Source organism: Petromyzon marinus, chromosome 65 (assembly GCF_048934315.1).
Source record: "Petromyzon marinus isolate PM22_M1 ecotype Great Lakes invasive population chromosome 65, UKy_Petmar_22M1.pri1.0, whole genome shotgun sequence".
In the NCBI taxonomy this organism is placed as follows: Eukaryota; Metazoa; Chordata; class Hyperoartia; order Petromyzontiformes; family Petromyzontidae; genus Petromyzon; species Petromyzon marinus.
In genome coordinates this window covers 1640388-1662435 of record NC_133731.1, presented here as the reverse complement: position 1 = coordinate 1662435, position 22048 = coordinate 1640388, and positions in this window count along the sequence as shown.

Genomic DNA, 22048 nt, shown 5'->3' with positions numbered 1-22048 from the left:
CTCCTACACCCCCTCTCTCTCTACCCCCCTCTCTCTACCCCTTCTCTCTCTACCCCCTCTCTCTCTCTCTCTACCCCCTCTCTCTCTACCCCCCATCTCTCTCTACACCCTCTCTCTCTCTCTCTCTACCCCCCTCTCTCTCTACCCCCATCTCTCTCTACCCCCTCTCTCTCTACCCCCTCTCTCTCTCTCTACCCCCCTCTCTCTCTACCCCCTCTCTCTCTCTACCCCCTCTCTCTCTACCCCCTCTCTCTCTACCCCTTCTCTCTCTCTCTACCCCATCTCTCTCTACCCTCTCTCTCTCTCTCTACCCCCTCTCTCTCTACCCCCTCTCTCTCTCTACCCCTTCTCTCTCTACCCCCTCTCTCTCTACCCCCTCTCTCTCTCCCTCTCTCTCTCTACCCCCTCTCTCTCTACCCCCTCTCTCTCTACCCCCTCTCTCTCTACCCCCCTCTCTCTCTACCCCTCTCTCTACCCCCCCTCTCTCTCTACCCCTCCTCTCTCTCTCTCTCTACCCCCTCTCTCTCTAGCCCCCTTCTCTCTCTACCCCCTCTCTCTCTACCCCCTCTTCTCTCTCTATCCCCTCTCTCTCTCTACCCCCTCTCTCTCTCTAGCCCCCTTCTCTCTCTACCCCCTCTCTCTCTACCCCCTTTCACTCTACCCCCTCTCTCTCTATCCCCTCTCTCTCTACCATCCCCTCTCTCTACCCCCTCTCTCTCTACCCCCCTCTCTCTACCCCCTCTCTCTCTACCCCCCTCTCTCTACCCCCTCTCTCTCTACCCCCTCTTTCTCTCTCTCTATCCCCTCTCTCTCTCTACCCCCTCTCTCTCTAGCCCCCTTCTCTCTCTACCCCCCTCTCTCTCTACCCCCTTTCACTCTACCCCCTCTCTCTCTATCCCCTCTCTCTCTACCCCTTTCTCTACCCCCTCTCTCTCTACCCCCCCTCTCTCTACCCCCTCTCTCTCTACCCCCCTCTCTCTACCCCCTCTCTCTCTACCCCCTCTTTCTCTCTCTCTATCCCCTCTCTCTCTACCCCCTCTCTCTCTCTAGCCCCCTTCTCTCTCTACCCCCTCTCTCTCTCTACCCCCTTTCACTCTACCCCCTCTCTCTCTATCCCCTCTCTCTCTACCCCCTCTCTCTCTACCCCGCTCTCTCTCTACCCCCTCTCTCTACCCCCTCTCTCTCTACCCCCCTCTCTCTCTACCCCCTCTCTCTCTACTCCCTCTCTCTCTACCCCCTCTCTCTCTACCCCATCTCTCTCTACCCCCCCTCTCTCTCTACCCCCTCTCTCTCTACCCCCTCTCTCTTTCTACCCCCTCTCTCTACCCCATCTCTCTCTACCCCCCTCTCTCTCTTTACCCCGCTCTCTCTACCCCCCTCATCTCTCTACCCTCTCTCTACCCCCTCTCTCTCTCTACCCTCTCTCTCTCTACCCCCCCCCTCTCTCTCTACCCCCTCTCTCTCTACCCCCCTCTCTCTCTACCCCCCTCTCTCTCTACCCCCTCTCTCTCTACCCCTCTCTCTCTCTACCCCCTCTCTCTCTACCCCCCTCTCTCTCTACCCCCCTCTCTCTCTACCCCCTCTCTCTATACCCCCTCTCTCTTTCTACCCCCTCTCTCTACCCCATTTCTCTCTACCCCATCTCTCTCTACCCCCTCTCTCTTTCTACCCCCTCTCTCTAACCCCTCTATCTCTACCCCCCTCTCTCTCTACCCCCCTCTCTCTCTACCCCCTCTCTCTCTACCCCTCTCTCTCTCTACCCCCTCTCTCTCTACCCTCTCTCTCTCTCTACCCCCTCTCTCTCTACCCCTCTCTCTCTCTCTACACCCCCCTCTCTCTCTACCCCCCCTCTCTCTCTACCCCCCCCTCTCTCTCTACCCCCCCTCTCTCTCTACCCCTCTCTCTCTACCCCCCTCTCTCTCTACCCCCTCTCTCTACCCCATCTCTCTACCCCCTCTCTCTACCCCATCTCTCTCTACCCCCCTCTCTCTCTACCCCCTCTCTCTCTACCCCCTCTCTCTCTACCCCCCCCCCTCTACCCCCTCTCTCTCTCTCTCTACCCCCTCTCTCTCTACCCCCTCTCTCTCTACCCCTTCTTCTCTCTCTCTACCCCCTCTCTCTCTACCCCCTCTCTCTCTACCCCCCTCTCTCTCTACCCCCTCTCTCTCTACCCATCTCTCTCTACCCCCCTCTCTCTCTACCCCCTCTCTCTCTACCCCCTCTCTCTCTACCCCCCCCCCCTCTACCCCCCTCTCTCTCTCTACCCTCTCTCTCTCTACCCCCCCCTCTCTCTCTACCCCCTCTCTCTCTACCCCCTCTCTCTCTACCCCCTCTCTCTCTCTACCCCCTCTCTCCCTTCCTCTCCCCCCTCCCCCAACTCTCCATCTCCCCTTCCACCAAACGTGAAACGACTTCCAATCCCCGGCTCGGCCGCGCGGGTCCTGAACTCGGTAGCCCTCGAGGGCGCGGAGCGCGAAACTGCCGCGAAAATTGGGTTTGTGATCACAGACAGTGGGGGAGTGGGGGATGGGGGGGTTGATTGAAGGGGAGGGGTGGAGGGGAGGGGTGGGGGGTTGGGTGGAGCGGAGGAGGGAAGGGGTGGGGGTTGGGTTAAGGGGAGGGGTGGAGTGGGAGGAGTGGGCGGAGGAGTGGAGGGCGGGTTGGAGGGAGTGGGCGGGGTTGAAGGGGAGGGGTGGGGGGAGGAGTGGGAGAAGAGGGGCGGGGGAAAGTGAGGGGGGGGAGGGGTGGAGGGGGTGGTTTTGGGGGGGGGGGAGGTGTTAACCACCTCGCCTGTTACACAACAGGTCGTGGATTCGATCCCGACCCTGATGTTTTGCTGCTGTATTTAGGGAGTCTGCGTCTCTTTTCTCCCCGTTGGATGCCCTTACCTTCGAGAATTAAAGCTCAACGAGATGTAGTTCGTATCCATTAATTGATCAAACCAAACAGTTCTCGTTGAAACCTTCTGCGGCCAGGCCACCAAGATTATATGGCCTTCCAAAGATACATAAAGAAGATACACCCCATAATAATAAAAGGGTTTCTCCCATTTTTTTCTGGCAATAAAACTGAAACTTTTTTTTGCCAGGATTCATGTTACTGCATTAACCACAATACCTGCAGTCAAAATGCAAACAAAAAAGATACTATGATAATATATGATTCATTGTCCTTGAAACTGATTGGTCCACACCAAGGGACGGCTTTCTTTTGAGCCTCGACCCAATTGGTGCTCGACCAGATGACGCCAAAAGGCGCTTCCACAGCTCAAAGACAATGCCACTATAAAAGCAATGAGGGCTCAAGGTGAGCATCTACATCATTAGACCTCCTTTGCCAGTACCAAAACATAATAATATGGTGTTTCCCCCTGTTTTCTGGCAACAAAACTGAAACCTTTTTTACAAAGATTAATGTTACTGCATTAACCGCAATTCCTGCAGTCAAAATGCAATAAAAAAAACACACACTATGATAATATATGCATTACATTTTGGTACTGGCAAAGGAGGTCTAATGATGAAGATACACCCCTTCGTCCAATCGTCTCTACTATCAACTCCCCCCACCTACAAACTGGCTCGTCATTTGTCCGAAATCCTGCGGCCTTTTTACTGGAAAAACCACCTCTGCGGTACTAAACTCTACTCACCTGGTATCGACAATCAAGGGTAACTCCCTGTCCCCAGACGACATGCTTGTCAGTTTTGATGTGGTTTCCTTATTCACCAAAGTTCCTGTACCTGACACCATCGCAATCATTGAAGACTTGGTTCATCAAGGACTAAACACTGAGGAACCCTCCCTGGTGAGACACTGTTTAACCAATACATACTTCACTTGGAATGGAACTTTCTACAAACAAACTGAGGGCACCCCAATGGGCTCCCCCCTATCTCTGGTTGTAGCCAACGTGTTCATGGAAAAATTTGAGACACACGCCATCCAGATTGCCACGCTGCGCCCAACCTTATGGAAGAGGTACGTGGATGACACTTTTGTCATCTGGCCACATGGCCAGCTGCTCTAGACAAATTCCTCGACCACATCAATTCCATACACCCAGCCATCAGATTTACCATGGAAGTCGAAAAAGATGGCAAGCTACCCTTTTTGGATGTGCTAAATAAAAGGAGACCTGAGCCACTCTGTATAGAGGAAAGCTACCCATACGGATGCTTACTTATAACCGGATTCCCACCACCGTCCATCCCAGAAGAATTCCCTCATCAAGACTCTGCACCATAGAGCCCAATGCATCTCCGACCAGGAACACATAGTCAGTGAACTCAAGCACGTACACCAAGCTCTCAAGGCTAATGGTTACTCCGACTACACAATTCGCAAAGCCATCACTCCAACCATGAAGAAGGATCCTCTTGAGGAGCCATTCAAAACCATCACCTTACCCAACATTGCGGGCGTCACAAAAAAGATCTCCAAAATCCTGAATAAACACAAGATCCAGGTCTGATTCAAAACATTACATAACATCCGTGATCTGGTTCCGTCGGTAAAATATGTCGTTCCAGGCATACAGTACCCGGGCGTCTACAAACTAAGTTGCCTCTGTGGTAGCAGCTACATTGGAGAAACCAAACGACATGTCTCGGACCGCATCCGTGAACATAAAGCAGACTTGAAACACAGTAGGACTAACTCCTCAGCCGTGGCAGACCACTGTTATAATTCAGTGGGCTCACATGACATTGACTTCTCCAAGACGGAAGTTATCTGCAAGCCATCCGGCTACCATGAGAGATCCGTTCATGAGGCCATCCACATATATTTAAACACAGAGACAATTTCAACCGAGAAGATGGATTCTGGCTGAGCAATAATTGGAAGGACGTGATAAACCATTTCGGTTCTTGATTGTGTTTTACGGTGACTTTCAGACCGCAGTCCATTCACTGGCTTTGCCTCAGTACCTTTCACACTACGGTCAATGGTATGGTTTATAGCAGATTGTATAATAATAAATAGTATGACAGTGTAATGTTAAATATAATTTATTTGATAGTATATAGTATCGCAATTGTATAGTGAATATACAGCAGTGTGGTATACAGTAGGGTTGGTAAAATAATACGTTGTGTAATATTGCAAGTCTAATATTATTCTAATCTAAAGTATAGGGTAGTGTATAGTAACGCAGTTTATAATTCAATGTTGGGTCTGTCTATGGCAGTTTATAATAAAAAGATTAGTTGGAGGCATATTATAATATTTTTTGTGACATAGAAGCGTAATGTATAATGACTTATTGTTAGTAGCTCAGCTTAGTGGATACTATTTTGAGTACATTGATTATATTGATGCAGTTTATATTTGGTTCTTTCACATCGGTTTGTTGTATGATAGTTGGGTAGTTGCAGTTGTTTAGCGTCAATATACTAAATGCCTCTGTTGATATGTAAACTCTGACTTTAACATAGCCACTTCCGTGACCAGTTACATGCTAATTCCTCACATTAACACCATGCTAGTCTCCCAGTTACATGCTAACTTCTGACTTTAACATCGTGATAATCTCTCATATTAATATATCTACTTCAATGCTAAATTCTTCTGTTGATATGTAAACTCCTTTGTCAAGGCGCTCTGCTCCTCCCACCCAGCTTTAAAGACGCTGCCAAGCTTAGCGGCGTTCACCGAAGCGCTGTTGTCCCGACAGTTCTGTTCCTTCGCCTGAAGAAGGCCACTTGTGTTGTGGCCGAAACGTCGTGAGAATTGCATTTTAGCATGATTTATATTTATTATTTTATTATTTCCCTTCCACGTGACTTCACCGAAAGAACCAAGAAGATGAATCCCTGTAGTCACGAAAGCGATTGAATCGAAATTTAGTTCGCATTGTCGTTTTGTTTCCATTGTTCAGTTGAGACTGCCCAGGAAGCGTTTGTGTGAAGATTCAATGATGGTCCATTTCGTCTTTGGCGGATGTCCGCCCGCTGTGTGGAGCTCTGGTGGCTCGGCATGGTGATGATGGCATGGGCCCTGGGCAGGCTGCTGGAGTCTTTTGTGTGCTCATTGTTCGGTGTTTAATCTTCATGTGTTCCGCGTTCATGTCGGGATTTTTTTTCTGTTTTCCCGCAGCTTTAGAGGCCCAATTGGCATATTGGCTGTGTTACAAATAACGGAAGAGTATAATCATGATAATAATCATCATCAGATGATGATGATGATGATGACACAAACCACAATAACATCAACCACAACAACATCAACCACAACAACAACCACAACCACCACAACAACATCAACCACAACAACAACCACAACAACCACAACAACATCAACCACAACAACAACCAAAACAACATCAACCACAACAACCACAACAACAACCACAACAACAACCACAACAACATCAAACACAACAATATCAACCACAACAACAACATCAACCACAACGACCACAACAACATCAACCACAACAACATCAACCACAACTACCACAACAACAACCACAACAACCACAACAACAACCACAACAACAACAACCACAACAACTACCACAACAGCAACCACAACAACAACCACAACAACATCAAACACAACAACCACCAGCACCACAATAACAACAACAACAACATCAACCACAACAACATCAACCACAACTACCACAACAACATCAACCACAACAACATCAACATCAACCACAACAACATCAACCACAACTACCACAACAACATCAACCACAACAACAACAACAACAACATCAACCACAACAACATCAACCACAACTACCACAACAACATCAACCACAACAACATCAACAACAACCACAACAACCACAACAACATCAACCACAACAACATCAACAACAACCACAACAACCACAACAACATCAACCACAACAACCACCAGCACCACAATAACAACAACATCAACCACAACAACAACAACTACCACAACAACATCAACCACAACAACATCAACCACAACAACATCAACCACAACAACCACAACAACATCAACCACAACAACCACAACAACATCAACCACAACAACATCAACCACAACAACATCAACCACAACAACCACAACAACATCAACCACAACAACCACAACAACATCAACCACAACAACAACCACAACAACAACCACAACCACAACAACAACCACCAGCACCATAACAACCACAACAATCAACTCAACAACGACAACCACAACAACAACAGCAAGCACAACAACCTCAACCACAACAACAACCACAACCACCACAACAACCACCAGCACCACAACAACCACAACAATCAACTCAACAACGACAACCACAACAACAACAGCAAGCACAACAACCTCAACCACAACAACAACCACAACAACCACCAGCACCACAATAACAACAACAACATCAACCACATCAACAACAACAACTACCACAACAACATCAACCACAACAACATCAACCACAACAACCACAACAACATCAACCACAACAACAACCATAACGGCAGCAACCACAACCACCACAACAACCACCAGCACCACAGCAACCACAACAACAACCAACTCAACAACGACAACCACCAAAACAACATCAACCACAACAACAACCACAACAACATCAACCACAACAACTACCACAACAGCAACCACAACCACAACAACCACAACAGCATCAACCACAACAACAACCATAACAGCAGAAACCACAACCATCACAACAACCACCAGCACCACAACAACAACAACAACCAACTCAACAACGACAACCACCACAACAACACATCGATCATTTGTGAGCCGACTAAATCGTGGCCACGGCGAGATCACCGATCACTCTCCTCCCACTGTGATCATTCAGAGATTATAATGTTTTTTTTTTAATCTCCTTTTTTCTTTCAATATAAAGCAGGTTCTACATCATGAGACCTCCTTTGCCAGTACCAAAATATACTAATAATAATAATAGGGTTTTTCCCCTGTTTTTCTGGCAACAAAACTGCAACCTTTTTTTACAAGGATTCATGTTACTGCATTAACCTGCAGTCAAAATGCAAACAAAAATAAACACTATGATAATGAATGTCCTTGAAAGTAATACTTTGATAGTGGCATTGCACCAATTGGGTCGAGGCTCAAAAGAAAGCCGTCCCTTGGTGTGGACCAATCAGTTTTAAGGACAATGCATCATATATTATCATAGTGTGTGTGTTTTTGATTGCATTTTGACTGCAGGTATTGTGGTTAATGCAGTAACATGAATCTTTGTAAAAAAAAGGTTTCCGTTTTGTTGCCAGAAAAAAGGGGGAAAAACCATATTATTATATTTTGGTACTGGCAAAGGAGGTCTTAAGGATGTAGATGCTCACCCCGAGCCCTCATTACTTTGCTAGTGGCATTGTCTTTGAGCTGTGTGACGCCTTTTGGCGTCATGTGGTCGAGCACCAATTGGGTCGAGGCTCAAACGAAAGCCGTCCCTTGGTGTGGACCAATCAGTTTCAAGGACAATGCATCATATATTATCATAATATGTTTTTTTACTGCATTTTGACTGCAGGTATTGCGGTTAATGCAGTGACATGAATCCTTGTGAGAGAAAAAAGTTTCATTTTTGTTGCCAGAAAAAAAGGGGAAAACCCCTATTATGATAAAGGAGGTTATTTATGAGCTTAGTAGAAGTTCTGCAGCAGCAGTGAATACGCTGTGGTTGTTCAAAAGGGGTCTGTCTGCTAATCGACAGACGGCGACTAATAGCTCGACTCTTCAACAACACTGCCCTCCGTGAATCTGTCTAAAGCCAGCGGTGCTTAGCCTGCGGTGCATGCTGCACACCACCCTGGAGATTCCAGTTTCATTTATTAGGTACTAGCTGTACTACCCGGCTTTCGCTCGGGACTTGGATTCACCACACCCGGCCGCCTTTGTCTCCCCAGTGGCGATGTTCACACACCATAACAGTTACTCGTTTGAGGCTGAGTCGAACTAGGGGAGGCCCAGGACCGGTTCAAATAATCGTCACCGGTGGTGGCCGTGAGCGGGAATCGAACTCGGCGTAGCGCTAACCGTTACACTACCACTCCCCCCCCCACACACACACAGACACACACACAGATACACACACACAGACTCACACACAGACACACACACACAGATACACACACACAGACACACACACACATAGACACACACACAGACTCACACACAGACACACACACAGACACACACACACATAAACACACACACACAGACACACACACAGACTCACACACAGACACACACACAGACACACACACACAGACACACACACAGACACACACACAGACGACAGCACGCTAACCACTACACTACAATGCGTTCCGCTTCCACGTGCGCGGGTCACGTGACAGATTTGACGTCACAGCTCACTTGCCGTGCAAAAAATATAAACATTATTGAGCTCTCCCCCCCCCAAAAAAAAACCGAAGGTATATTTTTAGAATTTGTGCATGGCGTACAGTCTGGAAAGTACCCACACGGCAAATTTCAAATTTGTTGCATGTCTGAAAGTACGCGAAACATGTTGGACAGACGCACACGTTCACAACTTTGCCTTTTATACACATATGGAGACAGCCCTTTGAGACGTGCGGCTCTCGACTCGGGTGCAACCGCAACAATAGAAAAACACGAACAAGAAAACATCTTAAAGTGACTAAACGAAACAACAACAAAAACAACAGATTCCTGATAAACAAAGACCGCATTTCAAAGCTGTGTGCAAAAAAATAAAAACTCCAGTGAGAAGCAAGGTTTAGGATGCCCCAGGAAATGGGTGCGAGACGCGGCCAGATGATTCTTCAGAAGATACAACAGATGAAGACATGGGGCGAAGTGATTTAGAACTTTTTTTCGCTATCATCAAACCCTACGTATGTATTGACATTATTACGACTTCTCTTCTTACGAAACATTCGACTTACGAACAAAAACCCGCCCGGTGTGTCTCAGTTTGACCGTTCGGAACGAGAGTCGTAAGTTCAACCACCGCGCAATACATGGCGGTGGTGACATCTACATCTGCAGAACGTGAAGAACCAGTGGCATCTACATCTACAGAACGTGAAGAACCAGTGGCATCTACATCAACAGAACGTGAATAACCAGTGGCATCTACATCTGCAGAACGTGAAGAACCAGTGGCATCTACATCTGCAGAACGTGAAGAACCAGTGGCATCTACATCTACAGAACCTGAAGAACCAGTGGCATGTAATTCTCCAGAACATGAAAAACCAGTGGAACCTACATCTGCAGAACATGAAGAACCAGTGGCATCTACATCTGCAGAACGCGAAAAACCAGTGCCATCTAAATCTGCAGAAGGTGAAGAACCAGTGGCATCTAAATCTGCAGAACATGAAGAACCAGTGGCATCTAATTCTCCAGAACCTGAATAACCAGTGGCATCTACATCTACAGAACCTGAAGAACCTGTGGCATCTACATCTAGAGAACCTGAAGAACCAGTGGCATCTAATTCTCCAGAACGTGAAGAACCAGTGGCATCTTCATCTGCAGAACATGAAGAACCAGTGGCATCTACATGTGCAGAACGTGAAGAACCAGTGGCATCTACATCTACAGAACGTGAAGAACCAGTGGCATCTACATCTACAGAACGTGAAGAACCAGTGGCATCTACATCTACAGAACGTGAAGAACCAGTGGCATCTACATCAACAGAACGTGAATAACCAGTGGCATCTACATCTGCAGAACGTGAAGAACCAGTGGCATCTACATCTGCAGAACGTGAAGAACCAGTGGCATCTACATCTACAGAACCTGAAGAACCAGTGGCATGTAATTCTCCAGAACATGAAAAACCAGTGGAACCTACATCTGCAGAACATGAAGAACCAGTGGCATCTACATCTGCAGAACGCGAAAAACCAGTGCCATCTAAATCTGCAGAAGGTGAAGAACCAGTGGCATCTAAATCTGCAGAACATGAAGAACCAGTGGCATCTAATTCTCCAGAACCTGAATAACCAGTGGCATCTACATCTACAGAACCTGAAGAACCTGTGGCATCTACATCTAGAGAACCTGAAGAACCAGTGGCATCTAATTCTCCAGAACGTGAAGAACCAGTGGCATCTTCATCTGCAGAACATGAAGAACCAGTGGCATCTACATGTGCAGAACGTGAAGAACCACTGCCATCTAAATCTGCAGAACGTGAAGAACCAGTGGCATTTAAATCTGCAGAACATGAAGAACCAGTGGCATTTACATCTACAGAACGTGAAGAGCCAGTGACATCTACATCTGCAGAACGTGAAGAACCAGTGGCATCTACATCTGCAGAACGTGAAGAACCAGCGGCATCTACATCTGCAGAACGTGAAGAACCAGTGGCATTTACATCTGCAGAACGTGACGAACCAGTGGCATCTAAATCTGTAGAACGTGAAGAACCAGTGGCATCTAAATCTGCAGAACGTGAAGAGCCAGTGACATCTACATCTGCAGAACGTGAAGAACCAGTGACATCTACATCTGCAGAACATGAAGAACCAGTGGCATTTACATCTACAGAACGTGAAGAGCCAGTGACATCTACATCTGCAGAACGTGAAGAACCAGTGGCATCTACATCTGCATAACATGAAGAACCAGTGTCATTTACTGTACATCTGCAGGACGTGAAGAACCAGTGGCATCTAAATCTGCAGAACGTGAAGAACAGGTGGCATCTAAATCTGCAGAACGTGAAGAACCAGTGGCATCTACATCTGCAGAACATGAGGAACCAGTGGCATCTAAATTTGCAGAACGTCAATAACCAGTGACATCTGCATCTACAGAACCTGAAGAACCAGTTGCATCTACTTCTCCAGAACGTGAATAACCAGTGGCACCTACATCTGCAGAACGTGAAGTAACAGTGGCATTTAAATCTGCAGAACGGGTCAAGGATTCGAGGCTGAGTCGACCTAGGGGAGGAGGCCCCAGGTAGCTGTGTGAGTGCTCGCTGTCGCTGGTGGTTGGCCGTGAGAGGGAATCGAACTTGGGTTCGTTAGCTCAGCGTCGCGCATACCCCTGCACATCAAGCAGCAAGTGCGTTTATACGTAAAACGCTCGAGCAAGCAAATCCTTCTCAGAGTCGAAGCAAAATCCAAAGGAGTCGTTACGTTGCAAATTTTTAACAGCTGCGAGAATTTTCGTTTTGTAATGAAAAAAAAATGAAGACAAAAAATGAACGTTTTACGTCAAGGTGATAAAATTTTGAAATTGCTTCGCTTTGCGTTTCCAAAGCACTTTCAGCGTCTGAGTTTGTTGTTGTTGTATTGTTAACAACCACAAATCTTTTTGCAGATGACACGATACTGATTACTGCTGGCCGCTCTCTGGATCACGTGATTGCTAAGCTCCAGGGTGACTTCAACAAACTAAAACATCAGCTAGTTTCTCTTAAACTAGTCCTGAATACCTCCAAAACCAAGGTGCTATGCTTCTCACCGAGACTAAAGCAGGAAGTTATTTTTCCCCAATTACATTCCTTGAATAATTATCAAATAGAGCAAGTCAAGATCTAATAGTATCTTGGGGTCATCCTGGATTCAAAACTGAATTTTGAAGATCACATTGATTATATTGGTAAAAAGACAAAAATAAAAATTGGTTTTCTGTATCGACACAAGCACTGCTTCCCCCAAATGTTCCGTTTGGAATTGATAAAAGCTACCATACTGCCTCTACTTGACTACTGTGACATCGTGTATAAATCAGCCCCAAGTACTGTACTGAGGAAGCTTGATTCTATCTATCACTAGACCTTAAGATTTACATTGAACTGCCCATATAGGACTCACCACTGTGATCTCTACATTGGGTCAAACTTAACATCTCTTAATGTTCGACGGCTTGTGCACCAGATCTTATTTATTCACGATGTACTTACAAAAAAATCCACAGACTACCTACTGGATCTCCTCTCTGTTTCAAAGAACAAATTTGACGCTCATTTACCAGCTTCACATTCCTTATTGCCGTACAAAAACCGGTGGAAGGGCCTTTGCTATTGATGCCCCCAGGGTCTGGAATGCTATTGCCAATAAACTGCAACTTGAATCACTACCTATGAGATCTTCACTCAAAACTGCTCTAGAGGAGTTGTACAACCCTAGCTGCCACTGCAATTCAGTGGCCTAAAATATGGCTCTAGATTTTGGTGTCATAATTTATTTACGTAGTTTATTGTTAAAAAATTCGGTCACAGTCCCTATGATCACTGTTACATTGCATTTATGGCTTTTATTTTGGTGATTTCGAAAACGTTTTTTTTTGTTTGGCCATGTTTTTGTTTATTGTAGTACGGAGTTAGACTGATGGCCTAAATCTTAGTTGTCTTGTGGTTGTTCTTGTTTGACTTGGTGTACGGTGCTATTTCAGGAATATTTTGATGTTTTTTTTCCTGGATTTTCTGTTTGCACAGTCACACAAAGTCACTTTAAGATGTTTTTCTTGTTCATGTTTTTGTTTGTTGCGGTTGCACCTGATTCAAGAGCCGAATGGCTCACAGGGCTATACCAACATAAATGGACTATGAACTATGAACAACGAAGTTGATGTCAACTCGTAACGCCACGGTAACGGATGTTCCCTCTTAGAGAGGCAGGGAAAAGACGACTGAGAGAGAGAGGGCGACTCAGAGAGAGAGAGAGAGAGGGCGACTCAGAGAGCGAGAGAGAGGACGACTCAGAGAGAGAGAGAGGGCGACTCAGAGAGAGAGAGAGAGGGCGACTCAGAGAGAGAGAGAGGACGACTCAGAGAGAGAGAGGACAACTCAGAGAGAGAGGGCGATTCAGAGAGAGAGAGGACGACTCAGAGAGAGAGGACGACTCAGAGGGAGAGAGAGAGAGGACGACTCAGAGAGAGAGGATGACTCAGAGAGAGAGAACGACTCAGAGAGAGAGAGAGGGCGACTCAGAGAGAGAGGACGACTCAGAGAGAGAGGACGACTCAGAGAGAGATAGGACGACTCAGAGAGAGAAAGGACGACTCAGAGAGAGAGAGGACGACTCAGAGAGAGAGGGCGACTCAGAGAGAGAGAGGACGACTCAGAGAGAGAGAGGACGACTCAGAGAGAGAGGACGACTCAGAGAGAGAGGACGACTCAGAGAGAGAGAGGGCGACTCAGAGAGAGAGAGGACGACTCAGAGAGAGAGAGAGAGGACGGCTCAGAGAGAGAGGACGACTCAGAGAGAGAGAGGACGACTCAGAGAGAGAGGACGACTCAGAGAGAGAGAGGACGACTCAGAGAGAGAGGACGGCTCAGAGAAAGAGGGCGACTCAGAGCGAGAGAGGTCGACTCAGAGAGAGGACGACTCAGAGAGAGAGGACGACTCAGAGAGAGAGAGGACGACTCAGAGAGAGAGAGGACGACTCAGAGAGAGAGGACGACTCAGAGAGAGAGAGGACGACTCAGAGAGAGAGAGGACGACTCAGAGAGAGAGGACGACTCAGAGAGAGAGGACGACTCAGAGAGAGAGAGGACGACTCAGAGAGAGAGGACGACTCAGAGAGAGGACGACTCAGAGAGAGAGGACGACTCAGAGAGAGAGGGCGACTCAGAGAGAGAGGATGACTCAGAGAGAGAGGACGACTCAGAGAGAGAGAGGACGACTCAGATAGAGGACGACTCAGAGAGAGAGGACGACTCAGAGAGAGAGAGGACGACTCAGAGAGAGAGGACGACTCAGAGAGAGAGGACGACTCAGAGAGAGAGGACGACTCAGAGAGATAGAGGACGACTCAGAGAGACAGGACGACTCAAAGAAAGAGGACGACTCAAGAGAGAGAGGACGACTCAGAGAGAGAGAGGACGACTCAGAGAGAGAGGACGACTCAGAGAGAGAGGACGACTCAGAGAGAGAGGACGACTCAGAGAGAGAGGGCGACTCAGAGAGAGAGGATGACTCAGAGAGAGAGGACGACTCAGAGAGAGAGAGGACGACTCAGATAGAGGACGACTCAGAGAGAGAGGACGACTCAGAGAGAGAGAGGACGACTCAGAGAGAGAGGACGACTCAGAGAGAGAGGACGACTCAGAGAGAGAGGACGACTCAGAGAGATAGAGGACGACTCAGAGAGACAGGACGACTCAAAGAAAGAGGACGACTCAAGAGAGAGAGGACGACTCAGAGAGAGAGGACGACTCAGAGAGAGAGAGGGCGACTCAGAGAGAGAGGACGACTCAGAGAGAGAGAGGACGACTCAGAGAGAGAGAGGGCGACTCAGAGAGAGGACGACTCAGAGAGAGAACGACTCATGTTAACACTGTATTTGTGTGTATGCAATGGATCACATTTTTCCTTAACCTCGACAATTGGCCTATTTTGGCCAAATCTTCTCAAATCGGGTGATTAGAGGGCAATTCACCCACACACACACACGTCACACACAACACACACAACACACACACAACACACACACACACCACACACACGCCACACACACACACACAACACACACACCACACACACACACCACAGACACACACACACAACACACACATACAACACACACACACACCACATACACACACACACCACACACACACCACACACACACCACACACACACAACACACACACCACACACACACACAACACACACACAAAACACATACACACACACCACACACACACACTACACACACACACACAACACACACACTACACACACACACCACACACACACCACACACACACACACACCACACACACACCACACACACACACCACACACACACACCACACACACACACACAACACACACACTACACACACACCACACACACACCACACACACACGCCACACACACCACACACACCACACACACCACACACCACACACACCCCACACACACCACACACACACCACACACACACACCACACACACCACACACACACCGCACACACACACACAACACACACACCACACACACACACCACACACACCACACACACACCACACACACACCACACACACCACACACACACCACACACACCCCGCACACACACACACCACACACACACCACACACGCACACACCCCACACATACACACACCACACACACCACACACAACACACACCACACACACACCACACACACACACCACACACACCACACACACACCACACACACACTACACACACCACACACACACACACCACACACACATCACACACCACACACACACACCACACACACACACCACACACACACCACACACCACACACACACCACACACACCACACACCACACACACACACACCACACACATACCACACACACACACCACACACACCACACACACCACACACACCACACACACCACACACACACAACACACACACAACACACACACCACACACACACACACCACACACACACACCACACACACCACACACACACCACACACACACACCACGCACCCCACACACACACACCACACACACCACACACACACCGCACACACACACACCACACACACCACACACGCACACACCCCACACACACCACACATACACACACCACACACACAACACACACCACACACACACCACACACACCACACACACACCACACACACCACACACACCACACACACACCACACACACCACACACACCACACACACACCACACACACACCACACACACACACACCACACACACACCACACACACCACACACCACACACGCACCACACACACACCACACACACCACACACACCACACACCACACACCACACACACACCACACACACCACACACACACACCACACACACACCACACACACACCACACACACCACACACACCACACACACACACCACACACACCACACACACACAACACACACACCACACACACACACCACACACACACCACACACACCACACACCACACACACACCACACACACACCACACACACACCACACACACCCCACACACACCACACACACACCACACACACCACACAAACCACACACCTCACACACACCACACACACACACCACACACACCACACACCACACACACACACCACACACACACACCACACACATACCACACACACACCACACACACACACACCACACACACACAACACACACACCACACACATACCACACACACCACACACACACCACACACACACCACACACACACCACACACACACACACCACACACACACACACCACACACACACCACACACACACCACACACACACACACCACACACACACCACACACCACACACACAACACACCCCACACACACACACCACACACACACCACACACACACACACCACACACACACCACACACACCACACACACCACACACACACCACACACACACCACACACACCACACACACCACACACACACACCACACACACACCACAAACACACACACACCACACACACCACACACACACACACCACACACACACACACCACACACACACACGTGTGTGTGCCCTACATCTTTCGGGGTGTAACGCTCTCCTCGCCTCCCCCACCACGGCATCGTTCTGACGAGACGGGGGAGAGTTGCTCCACATGACTCGGAGGTTGGCTTTGAAGGTGCTCCGATCAAAACGAGACATCCACCCATGCCGTGATCCCGCCTCTCTCTCCCTCTCTCTCTCTAACTCCCCTCTTGCTCCGACTAGAAAATCTTCTCCAAGGTTTACTGAAAACCCTCTCGAGACATTGCTGGGGTCAGTTGATCCTGCCGGAACAGTCGAATCGCATCCCCGGACGGTGCATATATGCGACAACATCGGTCCGTTCAGTTACGTGATCTCCCTTGCAGAAGCGCACAACGTGGACTTGAGCCTCCTCTTCTTGGATCAGGAGAAGTCCCTTTGACAGGGCGAGCCACCAGAACCGTGGACAAACTTCTTAACGTCGCTCGACTTCGGCCCGGCCTTCATCTCGCACGTGAGGCTCCTGTACAAGGGGGGGGCAAATCCAGCCTCACGAAGATAAACCAGCGGCTCGGCGTCCCCTTTCCCTGTGACGAAGGGGGGTCAGACCTGGGATGCCCCCGTGGTTGAGTAAGACCTCGTCGTCAACAACGACGATTTCTCTCCCCTCTTTCTTTTTCATACGATCAGAGGGAAACAAGAAGAGGCTCTAAAAATGTTGAGTTAAAGCTTTCGTGACTGCAGGGATTGGGATTCATATTCTTGGTTCTTTCGGTAAAGTCACCACCACGTTAGAAGGGAAACAATAAAATAATAAAAATATATAAAACAATAAAATTATTGTAAAACAATAAAATTGTTATTCTTGGTTCGTTGGGTAAAGTCACCACCACGTAGAAGGGAAACTATAAAATGATAAAAATATAAAACAATAAAATTATTGTAAAACAATAAAATTGTTTATTATTGGTTCGTTGGGTAAAGTCACCACCACGTAGAAGGGAAACAATAAAATAATAAAAATATAAAACAATGAAATTATTGTAAAACAATAAAATTATTATTCTTGGTTCTTTGGGTAAAGTCATCACCATGTAGAAGGGAAACAATAAAATGATGAAAATATAAAACAATAAAATTATTGTAAAACAATAAAATTGTTATTCTTGGTTCGTTGGGTAAAGTCACCACCACGTAGAAGGGAAACAATAAAATGATGAAAATATAAAACAATAAAATTATTGTAAAACAATAAAATTGTTATTCTTGGTTCGTTGGGTAAAGTCACCACCACGTAGAAGGGAAACAATAAAATGATGAAAATATAAAACAATAAAATTATTCATCTTCTTTGGTTCTTTCGGTAAAGTCACGTAGAATGAGAATAAAATAATAAATTGATAAAATAAAATAACACAATAATATTCTCACGACGTTTCGGCCACAACACAAGCGGCCTTCATCAGGTGAAGGGGGCGAGACTGTCTGGTAGGACAGCGCTGGAGTGAGAGAGCCACGTTCAGATCACGGCTTTTAAGCTGTGTGAGAGGAACAAAGAGCCTTGACACAGGAATTAGCATAAAATTTAGCATTGAAATGGCTGAATGATTAGTCACAGAAATAGCTATGTTAAAAGTTAAAGCATACACATCCGCAGAGGCACCCATTGTTAAAAGGAATTAGCATAGAATTTAGCATTGAAATAGCTAAGTTAAGGCATACACATCCGCAGAGGCACCCCTTGACAATGGGATTAGCATAGAATTTAGCATTGAAATGGCTGAGTGATTCGCTTGTAACTGCTACAGAAATAGCTACGTTGAAGTCAGAGCATACACATTCACCGAGGCACTTAGTACAAATCAAACAGGAGAATTTAGCATTGAAATAACTAGGCGAATTTAGCATTGAAATAACTGGGTGATTTGCTAGTGACTGGTCACAGAAATGACTACACATCTGAGCTATTCACAGTACTATATAGTGAACCAATAAAAACTAAAATATCAATTACCTTCATGTTATCAATAAACTCTATATTCTCCAATCAGCTAAGCTACCAACCATAAGTCGTTATATATCACAATGCTATATGGCGAAAAAATGGGTGGATTCTTACCCTCAAATTTCCGTACCACGGATAGCTATGGGCCCCGTTCAGACGGACGAGTTCGTCCATGGTCGGAACAGAGGAGGGGGAGAGAGACAGCTGCGAGGCCCTAGTATGCTCCATGTTGTAAACCATACCATTAACCGTGGTGTGAGAGGTATTAAGAGGCAATGCTGGCGAAAGAGCTGCGGTCTGAAGGACATCGTAAAATTACAATTAATTAAGAACAGAAATGATTTAACACATCTTTCCAGTGGTTACTAAGCCTGAATCCATCTTCTCGGTTGAAATTGTCTCTGTGCTTGTATATGTGAATGGCCTCATGAACGAATCTCTCATGGTAGCCGGTTGGTTTGCAAAGAACCTCCGTCTTGGAGAAGTCAATGTCATGTGAGCCCACTGAATTGTAACAGTGGTCTGCCACGGCAGAGGAGTTCGTCTTACCGTGTTTCAAGTCTGCTTTATGTTCGCGGATGCGGTCCGAGATATGTCTTTTGGTTTCTCCAATGTAGCTACTACCACAGAGGCACTTTAGTTTGTAAACGCCTGGGTACTGTATGTCTGGAAGAGCATCTTTTACAGATGGAACTAAATCACGGATTTTGTGTACTGTGTTGAATCGGACCTGGATCTTGTGTTTATTCAGGATTTTGGAGATCTTTTTAGTGACCCCTGCAATGTAGGGTAAGGTGATGGTTTTGAGTGGCTCCACAAGAGGATCCTTCTTCATGACTGGAGTGATGGCTTTGCGGATTGTGTAGTCGGAGTAGCCATTAGCCCTGAGAGCCTGGTGTACGTGCTTGAGTTCACTGGTAATGTGTTCCTGGTCGGAAATGCATTGGGCTCTATGGTATAGAGTCTTGATGAGGCAGTTCTTCTGGGATGGATGGTGGTGGGAATCCGGTTTCAAGTAAGCATCTGTATGGGTAGCTTTCCTGTAGACAGAGTGGCTCATTGAACCATCATGTCTCCTTTTAATTAAGACATCCAGAAAGGGTAGTTTGCCATCTTTTTCGACCTCCATGGTAAATCTGATGGCTGGGTGTATGGAATTGATGTGGTCGCGGAATTGGTCTAGAGCAGGCTGGCCATGTGGCCAGATGACAAAGGTGTCATCAACGTACCTCTTCCATAAGGTCGGGCGTAGAGTGGCAGTCTGGATGGCGTCAGTTTCAAATTTTTCCATGAATACGTTGGCTACAACCGGAGATAGGGGGGAGCCCATTGGGGTGCCCTCAGTTTGTTTGTAGAAAGTTCCATTCCAGGTGAAGTATGTGTTGGTTAAGCAATGTCTCACCAGGGGGGGTACATCAGTATGCAGTCCTTGATGAACCAGGTCTTCAATGATAGCGATGGTGTCAGGTACCGGGACTTTGGTGAACAAGGACACCACATCAAAACTGACAAGCAGGTCGTTTGGGGACAGGGAAATGTCTTTGATTGTCGATACCAGGTGAGTAGAATTTAGTACCGCAGAGGTGGTTTTTCCAGTGAAAGGTCGCAGTATATCAGCCAGAAAACGTGCCAGTTTGTAGGTGGGGGAGCTGATAGTAGAGACAATGGGACGAAGGGGTGTATCTTCTTTGTGTATCTTTGGAAGGCCATATAATCTTGGTGGTCTGGCAGCAGAGGGTTTCAACGAGAACTGTTTGATCTCATCAATTAATGCTGTTGAATCAGAGATAATTTTGTTCGTTTTGGTGACCAGGCTGTTGGTGGGATCTCTTTTTATTTTTGTATAGCTGCCATCGTTGAGTAGTTCTTGAATTTTGTTGTTATATTCTGTTTTGTCCATGATGACAGTGGCATTGCCTTTGTCGGCTGAGAGAACGACAATATCATCCCTCTTTTTTAATTGAGATAATTCAAAACGTTCGTCTTTGCTGATGTTGCTGGGTGGCAACTTAGCGTTTTTGAGGGTTGCAGCGATTTCAGATCTTGCTACGTCTGCAGAGATGTGACTCAAGCCCTTGAGTGCAACGTCAACATGGGCAATGATATCATTAACCGGTAAGTGTCTCGGTGTGACAGCAAAGTTTAGACCTTTAGCTAAAACGGATTTTAAAAAAGAGGGATGATATTGTCGTTCTCTCAGCCGACAAAGGCAATGCCACTGTCATCATGGACAAAACAGAATATAACAACAAAATTCAAGAACTACTCAACGATGGCAGCTATACAAAAATAAAAAGAGATCCCACCAACAGCCTGGTCACCAAAACGAACAAAATTATCTCTGATTCAACAGCATTAATTGATGAGATCAAACAGTTCTCGTTGAAACCCTCTGCTGCCAGACCACCAAGATTATATGGCCTTCCAAAGATACACAAAGAAGATACACCCCTTCGTCCCATCGTCTCTACTATCAGCTCCCCCACCTACAAACTGGCACGTTTTCTGGCTGATATACTGCGACCTTTCACTGGAAAAACCACCTCTGCGGTACTAAATTCTACTCACCTGGTATCGACAATCAAAGACATTTCCCT